This window comes from Triticum aestivum, chromosome 1A, assembly GCF_018294505.1.
Source record: "Triticum aestivum cultivar Chinese Spring chromosome 1A, IWGSC CS RefSeq v2.1, whole genome shotgun sequence".
NCBI lineage: Eukaryota > Viridiplantae > Streptophyta > Magnoliopsida > Poales > Poaceae > Triticum > Triticum aestivum.
The window spans coordinates 452,360,831-452,373,811 of NC_057794.1; positions in this window are offsets into that span (position 1 = coordinate 452,360,831).

The window sequence follows — 12,981 nt, forward strand, 5'->3', positions numbered from 1 at the left end:
TGCTCTGACACGTCTTCGTGGAGAGTATCAGGCATTGGACACTTCCCCTTTCAGGCACATTCCTATCGCATCTGACGTTGGTGCGGAGGGATACTACACTGCCGCCTACTCCACCGTCACCCGAGAGCCTTTCCACCATCAGCGCCTGGTTCTGCATGCTGATGGGCTGGACCGAGCTAACAGAGCTCTTCGCCACGAGTTGTACACCACTCGTCAGCACCTTTACAGGGCTCTGACGCGGTTGCACCCCTTTGTCCGGTCTGGACAGCTGCCGCGTTCTGCGATCTACCCAGCCAGGACCGTGATGCCCCACGGTGTCGGATGGCCAGAGGTGGGAGGCTACTCTCCCGCACTTGGTCCTCTTCTGCCACCTGAGCGTCGGGTTCTACACCAGAGTATCCGCGGCCCCCAGGCCACTGACGTGGAGGACTATCCGTTGCCTCACTACCAGCTGTCAGGTTACAGCTACCTTCACAGTACCTCCTGGGACTGATGTAGTCTTGCTCATTAGTCTTAGATGCACTCGCGAGCCTGCGTGCCGCCTATGATGACTTAGTCTATGTACGGAACTCTGTGTACTGAACTCTATGTCCGACCCCTTTTGTAAGTTATGCCGACTATCTATGTGGTATCTGTCGTGCTCCTTTCATTATGCATGTTTCATCATGAATGACTCTTGTCTATGCAAATTTCTCAATACTGAACTACCCCTGTTATATATTAGCAGGATGGTTAGACCAGCTGGTCGTGGTCGTGGTGGCAACTTCCCACCACCGCCTGAGTACATGGCTGGTATGATCCAACAGCTTGAGATGAATCGCCAGTTCATGGAAAACATGATGGCTCAGTTTCCTCGCCCCAATATGAACCAGCATCCAAACACAACAACTCTGCAGGATTTCATACGCCTCAACCCAAGTGTGTACCGCAGCTCAACCCAGCCGCTGGATGCTGATGACTGGCTCCGTGACATCACCTATGAGATGGAGTCTGCTGATGTAGCCCCTGCCAGCTATGTCACTTTTGCTTCCTTCTTCCTGAAGGGACCCGCAGCTCAATGGTGGGACAGCCATAGGCGTACTCTGCCAGTTGGGACAATCATCTCCTGGCCAGACTTTCAGGCTGCCTTCCGTGCCCGCTTCATTCCTCAGGGAGTCATGGACCGGAAGAAGCGTGAGTTTCGCAACCTCACCCAAGGCAACAAGACTGTTGAAGCTTATCAGCGGGAGTTTCTGGACTTGTCTCGCTATGCTGAAGAGGACATTGCAACTGATGCACGTAGGCAGGAGAAGTTCCGTGACGGCCTTCAAGCTGACATCAAGCTCGCACTTCTAGTGCACGACTTTGCTGATTTCGCCACCTTGGTGAATAAGGCCATCAATGTTGAGACTGGTCTTCAAGAACACCATAGCTCTCAAAGGCGCAACCGTGACACGGGCTCATCTTCGGGCCCGCCCTTGCAGAAGCGTAAGATATGGATCCCGAACAGCATGTACCGTCCAAATGCACCAGCCCCAAGGCAGTCTTACGCTGCACCTCGTCTGCCTACTGCTCCAACTAGGCTGCCAAGGCTTCCAGCTCCGCCACCCCAAGCTCCTGTTCCCACTCCCAATAATGGCCTGTGCTACAAGTGTGGTCAACCAGGTCACCGTGCTAGGGATTGCATTCAGAATCAGAATCAACTGGCCCTTCCAGCCACTGGCCGTGGAAACAACCAGGCCCGCAACAACAATGCCAAGTCTTATGGCCGTGTTCATGCCAACCACATTGATCTGAATGAAGCTCAAGACCAGCCTGCTACTGTGATGGGTACACTCCTCGTAAATTCAGTACCAGCATCCGTTTTATTTGATACAGGTGCATCGCATTCATTCATGTCAGAAGAATTTGCATACAAGCACGATGTTAAATTTGAGCAGATGAACACTTCGGTAGTGGTAAAAACCCCCGCGGGACAATGTCAGACCTCCATGGTTGGCATTGACGTCCCTGTGGAAATCGAAGGGTTGGAGTTTCGTGCCTCGCCCATTATACTGAAGTCGTCTAACATTGACCTCATTCTGGGAATGGATTGGTTAAAGGCGCATACTGCTTCTATCGTTTGCGCCACTAAGACCGTCCATCTGCTACACCCTTCTGATGAAATAATTAGCTATGATGCTCATCTGGTTCGGAATGCCGAGGCCAGGCTTTATGCCTTAAACGCATTGAACGTTGCACCACTCAAGGGCATTGAAAACATTCCCGTCGTGCGTGAATTCCTAGACGTCTTTCCTGAAGAACTCCCAGGGATTCCCCCTGCTAGAGCTGTCGAATTCGTCATCGACTTGAAACCAGGCACCACTCCTATAGCCAAGCGACCCTACAAGATGCCGCCGCATGAACTCCTTGAGCTTAAGGAGGAAATCGATAAATCTCTTCAAAGTGGTTTCATTCGCCCAAGTTGCTCTCCTTGGGGAGCACCTTCTCTCTTTGTCAAGAAGAAAGATGGGACAAACCGATTGGTCCAAGACTACCGTCCTATAAATCAAGCTACCATTCAGAATAAGTATCCTCTTCCTCGGATCAATGATCTGTATGATCAATTGGCTGGTTCATCAGTGTTCTCTAAACTCGACTTGAGGTTGGGTTACCACCAGATCCGTGTTCGTGAGGAAGATATCCCCAAGACCGCATTCGTGACTCGTTATGGTTCATACGAGTACACCGTCATGTCTTTCGGCTTAACCAATGCTCCAGCCACCTTCTCTCGCCTGATGAACTATATATTCATGGATTACCTCGACAAGTTCGTCGTGGTTTATCTGGATGATATTCTGGTATTTTCCAAGAACGAAGAGGAACATGCTGAACATCTTCGCCTCGTGCTGGAAAAGCTACGAGAGCATCAACTTTATGCCAAGTTCTCCAAATGTGAATTCTGGCTTCCCGAAGTAACCTATCTCGGGCATGTCATCTCTAAGGATGGTATTGCCGTCAACCCTGAACGAGTTCAGGCTATTCTCGATTGGACTCCTCCGAAGAACGTTAAGCAAGTCAGAAGTTTTCTCGGTCTCGCCAGCTACTGCCGTCGATTCGTCGAGAACTTCTCCAAGATTGCCAGGCCTCTGACTAACCTATTGCATAAGGGCGTCAAGTTCCAGTGGACAGACAAATGTCAGGAAAGCTTTCCAGGCACTCAAAGACAAGTTGACTTCTGCCCCAGTACTAGCTCCACCTGATACTAAGAAGGACTTCGTCATTTACTGCGACGCTTCCCGTCAAGGATTAGGCTGTGTCCTAATGCAAGAGCGCAAAGTGGTTGCTTATGCCTCTCGGCAATTGCGCCCTCACGAAGAGAACTACCCAGTTCACGACCTCGAACTTGCTGCTGTCATTCATGCACTAAAACAGTGGCGACATTACCTACTCGGTAATCGTTGCGAGATCTTCACTGACCACCAAAGTCTGAAGTATCTGTTTACTCAGCCAGACCTGAACCTCCGTCAGCAGAGATGGATGGAGACTGTTGCAGACTTTGATTTGGGTATTTCCTATACCCCAGGCAAGGCTAATGTAATGGCTGATGCCTTGAGCCGCAAGTCTTACTGCAACCACCTCCAGGTTCACAAAGTTCAGCCCTCACTTGTTGAAGAATTCAGAAAGCTAAACCTCCATATTGTTCCTCCGGGTGCACTCGCTCCCCCTCCCCCGGAGTTCCGCAAGATGAATCTCCGTGTTGTTTCCCAGGGTTCCCTCTATACCCTGGCTGTTGAACCCGATCTCGTGGGCACCATAAAGACAATGCAGGGATTTGACTCTGAAGTCTACAAGATTAAGCAAGACCTCAAAGAAGGAGGTTCCTCATCCTTCACTATTGCTGATGATGGCGCCTTGTACTTCAAAGGCCGCCTAGTGGTGCCGTGTAAGAAGGAAAACCTGAATATGACTCAGGAGGTTATGAAAGAAGCTCATGATACGCCTCTATGTATCCATCCTGGTAGTACGAAGATGTATCAAGACATCCGCCAGAGATTCTGGTGGTCTAACATGAAGCAAGACATTGCTCGTTATGTTGCTGAATGTGACGTTTGCCGTCGTATCAAAGCAGAACATCAAAGGCCTGCTGGAACTCTGCAACCTATATCTATTCCTGAATGGAAATGGGACCATGTCGAGATGGACTTCGTTACTGGATTCCCCAAATCGCAGAAAGGTAATGATGCTATTCTTGTCGTCATTGACCGACTTTCTAAGGTTGCACATTTTCTGGCGGTCAAGGAAACGATCACTGCTAGTCAGCTTGCAACTCTCTACATGACCAGAATTGTCTCGCTTCACGGTATTCCACTGGTTATCAGTTCAGACCGTGGCAGTTTATTCACTTCAAGATTCTGGGCAAGTTTCCAAGAAGCTATGGGCACTCATCTGTCTTTCAGCACTGCTTTTCATCCTCAGTCACAAGGGCAAGTTGAACGTGTCAACCAAGTTCTCGAAGACATGCTTCGAGCTTGTGTTATTTCCTTCGGCAAGAAATGGGAGGAATCTCTTCCGTATGCTGAGTTCTCTTATAATAATAGCTATCAAGCTAGTCTGAAGATGGCCCCCTTCGAAGTGTTATATGGACGAAAGTGCCGAACCCCTCTGAACTGGTCAGAAACTGGGGAACGTCCACTCTTCGGTCCGGATATTATCCAACATGCCGAAGAGCAAGTCCGCATTATTCGCGAGAATCTCAAGACTGCTCAGTCACGTCAGAAGAGTCAGTATGACCGTCATCATAAAGACATGGTCTATCAACCTGGCGAAAAGGCCTATCTTCGCGTTACACCAATGAAGGGTGCTCACCGCTTCGGGATCAAGGGCAAGCTAGCTCCTCGCTATATTGGCCCATTCACTATTCTGGAAAGGCGTGGAAAGTGGCATATCAACTGGAGCTTCCGTCGAACCTTTCTCAGGTTCACGATGTGTTCCACGTGTCACAACTCCGACGTTGCTTCAAGGACCCAATCCGAGCTGTGGACCATGAAGTGCTCGAATTGCAACAGGACCTCTCCTATAAAGAGCATCCGGTCCGCATTCTCGACCAAGCTGAACGCCGCACACGCCAGAAGGCGATCAAGTTCCTCAAGGTCCAGTGGTCGAATCACTCTGAAGACGAAGCCACCTGGGAACGCGAGGATCGCCTGCGTGATGAATACCCCGCACTGTTTCCTTCTACCTCCTAAAATCTCGGGACGAGATTTCTTGTAGTGGAGGAGATTTGTAACGCCCGGATAATCTTGCTACAGTAATCCCACGCTAATCATGGCACGTCATCCCGATTTACTGTTGCTATCTTCGAAATAATTCGAAACCGTTCAAATTCAAAATTCAAATTGATGAAAACAATAAAAGTTTTCAAAATTTAAAATAAAATTGTTCGGTGGTTGACGAATATTACAAAGGTAATTATGGGCAACAAACACATTTTTATAAAATGGCTAAATGATTTAAATGATTTAAACAGAAAAGAAAGAAATAATAAAAAGAAAACAGAAAACAAACAAAAAAAAGAGGCAAACCCCCCCCCCCTGCTGGACCGCGGCCCAGCTGACCATCGGGCCAACCAGGCCGGCCCAGGTCGCCCCCTCCCCCACTACTCTCCCTTATCCACTCCCCTCCCCACTCCCCACCGACAGCCTCCCCCACTCCCCCGAAATATCCTCCCTCCCCCCCCCGATCTGGATCGGGAGGAGATCGCCGCCACCCGCCGGACCGCCCCATCGCCGCCGAACGCTTCCCCCGCCCTCCTCCTCGCCGGTCGTCCCCGGCCGCCCCCGAGCACGTTGCCTAGACCCTACGCGCCTCCCCCCCACCGTGAGCATCGCCCCGCCTCGCTCCCTCTCTCTCCCTCGCGCGCTCGCGCTAGTCGTCGCCGGTCCCTCCCCGGGCGGCCGTGCCCGTGCCGGCCTCGTTCCGCACGGCCGCGCCCGCGTGCCCCCTCCCCTCGCGCCTCCTCCGTTCGGCCGGGGCCTCTTCCCCCCCCCCCTGCCGCGCCGGGCCTTCCCGCCCCCTCTCCTCGCACTCCCTCTTCCCCCGCGACCGTCGCCGCGCCCCGTGCGCTCCGGCCACGCGCTCACCGCGCCCTGGCCACGCGCTACACCGACCGGGCCGTGCCCGTCGCCCCCCCCCCCCCCCCCCCCGCCCGCTGGTCTCGCCCCGTCCATGGCCGCGCCCCCTGCGCCCCGTGCGCCCACGCCGGCGCCGTCCGCTGCCACCGAGCCCCCTGCTGGCCGTTCCCGCCGCTCGCCGGAGCTGGCCGGCCCCCCTCCCCCCTACCCCGCCGGATTCTGGCGCCCCGCCTCGCCCCGGGTGGCCTCGCGTGCGGGTGCCCCTTCGCCCGCACCTCCCGATCGGGCGCACCCGATCCACTAAGGCCTCTGTGCCTATGACAAACGGGGCCCTCGCCCCAGAACATTAAAAAAAAATAATAAAATAAATAATAATAATAATAATAATAATAAATAATAATAAATAAATAATGAATAATAAAATAAATAAAAACAATAAATATAATTAATAAAATTAAAATGATTTAATAAAATTATTAATTAATTAATTAATTAATTAAGTTAATTAATCCGGTTTAATTAAATTAATTAACTAGTTAAGATTAATTAAACTGTAATTAAATTAACCTAAACCCTAATTAACCTAAATAGAGAATGACAGGTGGGTCCCACTGGACCCACATGTCAGGGGTTGACTCAGTCAACCCCTGTTGACTGCTGACGTCAGCATGACATCATGCTGACGTCATAAATACCTTTTTTTCGAATTAATTAAATAAATAAATAAATTCCAAAATTATTAAAATCTTTTAAAAATCATATCTTTTAATCCGTAACTCGGATTAAAATATTTTCAACATGAAAGTTGCTCAGAACGACGAGACGATTCCGGATACGCAGTCCGTTCGTCCACCACACCCCCCTAACCTATCGAACCCGCAACTTTCCCCCTCCGGCTCCTCTGCCCGAAAACACGAAACACCGGGAATACTTTCCCGGATGATTCCCCCTTGACCAGTACCACCTTATACCACGTTAGGGCACGCCTAGCATCGCTTCTTGACATGTCATGCATCGATATGCATCTGTTTACTTGGTATTCATTGTTTCTTCCCCCTCTTCTCTCCGGTAGACTACGAGACCGACGCTGCTGCTGCCCAGTTCGACTACGGAGTTGACGACCCCTCTCTCTTACCAGAGCAACCAGGCAAGCCCCCCCCCCCTTGATCACCAGATATCACCTATTCTACTCTATACTGCTTGCATTAGAGTAGTGTAGCATGTTACTGCTTTCTGTTGATCCTATTCTGATGCATAGCCTGACATTGTTGCTACACCTGTTGATACCTTACCTGCAATCCTAAATGCTTAGTATAGGATGCTAGTTTATCATCATTGGCCCTACATTCTTGTCAGTCTGCCTTGCTATACTATCGGGCCGTGATCACCTGGGAGGTGATCACGGGTATATACTATACATACATACATACTATACAGATGGTGACTAAAGTCGGGTCAGCTCGAAGAGTACCCGCGAGTGATTCACGGATTGGGGGCTGAAAGGACCTTTGTCCCGACGGCCCTCTGTGTGGATCTTTATGGCGGAGCGACAGGGCAGGTTGAGACCACCTAGGAGACAGGTGGGCCTGGCCCTGTTCGGCGTTCGCGGATACTTAACACGCTTAACGAGATCTTGGTATTTGATCTGAGTCTGGCTACGAGCCTATACGCACTAACCATCTACGTGGGAGTAGTTATGGGTATCCCGACGTCGTGGTATCAGCCGAAGCACTTCAGACGTCAGCGACGGAGCGGCGCGCGCCGGATTGGAACGTAAGCCTGCTCTTGTATTAAGGGGGCTAGTTCTGCTTTCGGCCGCGTACGCAACGTGCAGGTGTGCTATGGGCGATGGGCCCAGACCCCTGTGCGCTTAGGTTTAGACCGGCGTGCTGGCCTCTCTGTTTTGCCTAGGTGGGGCTGCGACGTGTTGATCTTCCGAGGCCGGGCATGACCCAGGAAAGTGTGTCCGGCCAAATGGGATCGAGCGTGTTGGGCTATGTGGTGCACCCCTGCAGGGAAGTTTAATCTATTCGAATAGCCGTGATCTTCGGTAACAGGACGACTTGGAGTTGTACCTTGACCTTATGACAACTAGAACCGGATACTTAATAAAACACACCCTTCCAAGTGCCAGATACAACCGGTGGTCGCTCTACCTCAGGGATATGAGGAGGGGATCGCCGGGTAGGATTATGCTATGAGATGTTACTTGGAGATGCTACTTGGAGGACTTCAATCTACTCTCTTATACTTGATGCAAGACGAAGGTGACCAGAAGCGTAGTCTTCGACAGGATTAGTTATCCCCCTCTTATTCTGGCATTCTGCAGTTCAGTCCACTGATATGGCCTCCTTACACATATACCCATGCATATGTAGTGTAGTTCCTTGCTTGCGAGTACTTTGGATGAGTACTCACGGTTGCTTTCTCCCCCCTTTTCCCCTTTCCTTTCTTCCTGGTTGTCGCAACCAGATGCTGGAGTCCAGGAGCCAGACGCCACCGTCGACGACGACCCCTACTACACTGGAGGTGCCTACTACTACGTACTGCCCGCTGACGACGACCTGGAGTAGTTAGGAGGATCCCAGGCAGGAGGCCTGCGCCTCTTTCGATCTGTATCCCAGTTTGTGCTAGCCTTCTTAAGGCAACTTGTTTAACTTATGTCTGTACTCAGATATTGTTGCTCCCGCTGACTCGTCTATGATCGAGCACTTGTATTCGAGCCCTCGAGGCCCCTGGCTTGTATTATGATGCTTGTATGACTTATTTTATTTGTAGAGTTGTGTTGTGATATCTTCCCGTGAGTCCCTGATCTTGATCGTACACATTTGCGTGCATGATTAGTGTACGATTGAATCAGGGGCGTCACATCTTGCCATGACCTGCACCGTAGTGAGTGGATCGAGCTCGTAAACATGCCTTCGTGAGTTATGTTTCAGCATGTCCCAGTTTTCACCAAGTCTGAAAACTGATTATGTTTTTGCTATGTTCGCGTGCTTGCAATTGTATTTTGTGATCCCTTTTGACTCAAGGTCACTAAGGGACTTTTGTTAAGCTTGTTGAGTAGCTCCATGCCATGTCTTTCTTTGTCATGTTCAGGTCCTGTAGCAGGTTGTTTTGCTGCTCCGAAGAGGGCTATATGATCTGAAATTCCACACAAGTGTTAATTTCACTAAGTCTGAGATCTGTTTGCCATTTGCGTTTTTGCCATGCTTGTTTGAACCTGTTAATGGATGATTTGGCCGTAGCTTAGTGCTAGACTTTTGTTAAGCATCTTGTGTGCATCCCTGCCATGTATTTTCTTGTCTTGTTTAGTGGTTGTAGCATGTTCATCTCATTGCATTTAGATGCCTACTTGCTGTAAATCGCAGACCGGTGTCATTTTTGAACCGCTTGCCATTTCCAAACCGTAACTCAGATTCCGGCGTTCTTTATATCGTTTTCAAGCGATTTCATTGCATCTTTCCAGTGGCACCCTTGGATTTCCAAGTTGAGGCCAGGTTCATGCATTTCCTATCATATCTTGCATTTTGCATCCCGCATCGCATCCCGCATAGCATATCATCATTGCATCATATCGCTTGATCCTTGCAGGTGGTTGATTGTGTCCTTGTTGTTTGTTTGTCTTGTTTGGGTAGAGCCGGGAGACGAGTTCACTAACGAGGAGCCCGTTGAGTTTGCTTTTGAGGATCCAGTCAACTCTGACAACTGTGCAGGCAAGATGATCATACCCTCGAAATCACTACTATCTTTGCTATGCTAGTTTGCTCGCTCTTTTGCTATGCCATTGCTACGATGCCTACCACTTGCTTGCAAGCCTCCCAAATTGCCATGTCAAACCTCTAACCCACCTTGTCGTAGCAAACCGTTGATTGACTATGTTACCGCTTTGCTCAGCCCCTCTTATAGCGTTGCTAGTTGCAGGTGAAGATTGGAGGCCGTTCTCTGTTGGAACATTTATTTACTTGTTGGGATATCATTATATTGCTATGTTATCTTAATGCATCTATATACTTGGTAAAGGGTGGAAGGCTCGGCCTCTCACCTAGTGTTTTGTTCCACTCTTGCCGCCCTAGTTTCCGTCTTATCGGTGTTATGTTCCCGGATTTTGCGTTCCTTACGCGGTTGGGTTATAATGGGAACCCCTTGATATTTCGCCTTGATTAAAGCTTTTCCAGCAATGCCCAATATTGGTTTTACCATGCCACCTACCCTTTTCTTTCCCTTGGATTCTGCAGACTCAAGGGTCATCTTATTTTAACCCCCCCCCCCGGGCCAGTGCTCCTCTGAGTGTTGGTCCACCTGTCAGCTACCGGTAGCCACCAGGGGCAACTCTGGGCTGGCCTACCCGTACCTAGGACAATCTGAGTGTGCCCTGAGAAAGAGATATGTGCAGCTCCTATCGGGATTTGTCGGCACATTCGGGCGGTGTTGCTGGTCTTGTTTTAACCTGTCGAAGTGTCTTGAGTTACCGAGATACCGAGTCTGATCGGAACGTCTTGGGAGGAGGTCTATTCCTTCGTTGACCGTGAGAGCTTGTCATGGGCTAAGTTGGGACTCCCCTGCCGGGATTGAACTTTCGAAAGCCGCGCCCGCGGTTATGGGCAGATGGAAATTTTTTAATGTCCGGTTGTAGACAACTTGAACCTTAATTAATTAAAATGAATCAACCGAGTGTGTTACCGTGACGGCCTCTTCTCGGCGGAGTCCGGGAAGTGGACACGGTGTTGGAGTAATGTTTGCGCAGGTTGCCCCTCTAGTTTCTCGCTCGTGCTTTGCCTCCTCTTCTCGCTTTCTTTTGCGAATAAGTTAGCCACCATACTTGCTAGTCGCTTACTGCAGCTCCACTCTTATTCCACATTGCCTCACCTATAAGCTTAAATAGTCTTGATCGCGAGGGTGCGAGATTGCTGAGTCCCTGTGGCTCACAGATTACTATTACACCAGATGCAGGGCCTGATGATTCCGCTCCAGGAGACGCATACGAGCTCAAGTGGGAGTTCGACGAAGACTCTCAACAATACTATGTTTCCTTTCCCGATGATCAGTAGTGGTGCCCAGTTGGGGGTGAACGGGACCGTGTCCCATGTTGGGTTCTCTTTTATTTTGGCGCCGTAGTCGGGCCATGAGTGTTTGGATGATGTAATGTTACTTATGTACTTGATTGACGTGGTGAGTGTAAGTCAATTATGTTATCTCCCTTTTTATTATCATATTACATGGGATGTTGTGAAGATTGCCTAACTTGCGACTTATGCCTTCAATGCGATTATGTCTCTAAGTCGTGCCTCGACACGTGGGAGCTATAGTCGCATCAAGGGTGTTACAACCATGCTCTAATAGAGGTAGTGTTTGCTACGACAAGGTTGATCATCAAGTAATCCCGATTGAACTGCATCCATAATTCTTTGGGAAAATAACATTGAATGTACAAATGTTTGACAACCTCAATTCTCAAATCATTGAAGCAACACAAAGGATTATAGCCAGTGTAACGTTAGTGTGTCCTAGTTAGTTTAAGTAATCCGCATGGTGAAAATCTTAGGCAGAAGATTAATTAGTTTACTAACTAGTATAGTACCTGTGCGTTGTGACGGGATCAAAGTACATGGTGACACACTATAAGAAAATATGCATAAGATTGATCACATAGTTGAGACAGTACGAAACAAATTCTTTTTAAATGTTGGACAACTACGTGAAACGACAATCTATTGTAAGTTGAACATTATCACACTCATATATTTTTGAAGTGAACATTAAAAAAAATGGATTTTTCATTTATTTTTGAGAACATTTTATGGAAAACATGATTATTTTAAAAATGCTATTAAAAATCATGCATATTTTATATATTTGTGAATATTTTGGAAAATGTTCTAATATTTTTTTACAAACTTTCAAATGCAAGAAAAATTATGGTCTCTTTAATTCAAAGGATTTTTATAGGATCTTTAAAGGATTAGAATCCTTAGAAATTTTTCCTACGTTGGTCATTTGATTCGTAGGATTGAATCCCGTAGGAATTCTTTTTAAGGATTCGTTTGTACTACATTTCACAGGAATTCTAACATCCATTCCAACCTCTCGAAAGAAATTCTTTGTTTTCCCCGTGACACAATCAAACAAACTCAAATCCTATAGGGATCCAATGGACATGCCATTCCAATCCTACGTTTTTTCTATTCCTGTGTTTTTGCAATCTTATGAATCAAAGAGGCTATAAAAATGAGGAAAAAGACAAAGTTAAAAATGGTGAACGAAATATCTAGTCAATAACATTCTAGAAGGTTCCCAAAACCGGGTTCTCTAGTATGAGCTGGCCCAATACATATAACAACGTAAGTGTTCTATATACGAGCTTTTGCGACAATTTGATGCGGCAAGCGTCAAATAGGAAACGCCAAGCTAGACAGACACCCGCTCCATGCGTATGCACAACCAAGAAAAAGCCCGGTCGATTTGATGGGCTGGTATCAAAAAAAGAAAATATCAGATGGGCTGGTCAAGGCGGCGCTATCGCACGGCGCGATGCCGACGTGTAGCGCGCGGCATACCCTATTTGACGCTCGTTAGCGTCAGAATGTTGTGCTTTCGCGCAGGGAGCCATTGGTTGGGCCGGCCCATGTACGGGATCAGCGTTTACCGTTCGATGCGTTCGCTGCCGCTTCCTTCTCTATTCCTTGCGGGGTTTTTTTCGTTTTTCTTCTACGATTTTTTCTTCCAGTGTTTTCATTGTTTTGCCTGGTTTTCAGTTGTTTTTTTTTCCTTTTTCTTTTTTGGTTCTTTTTTTCTTTTATGTTTCCTTTTTATTTTCTCTTTTGTTTTTCTTATCTTTATTGCGCATTATATAAAAAGTTCACCGCATATTACAAAAATCTTCATCATA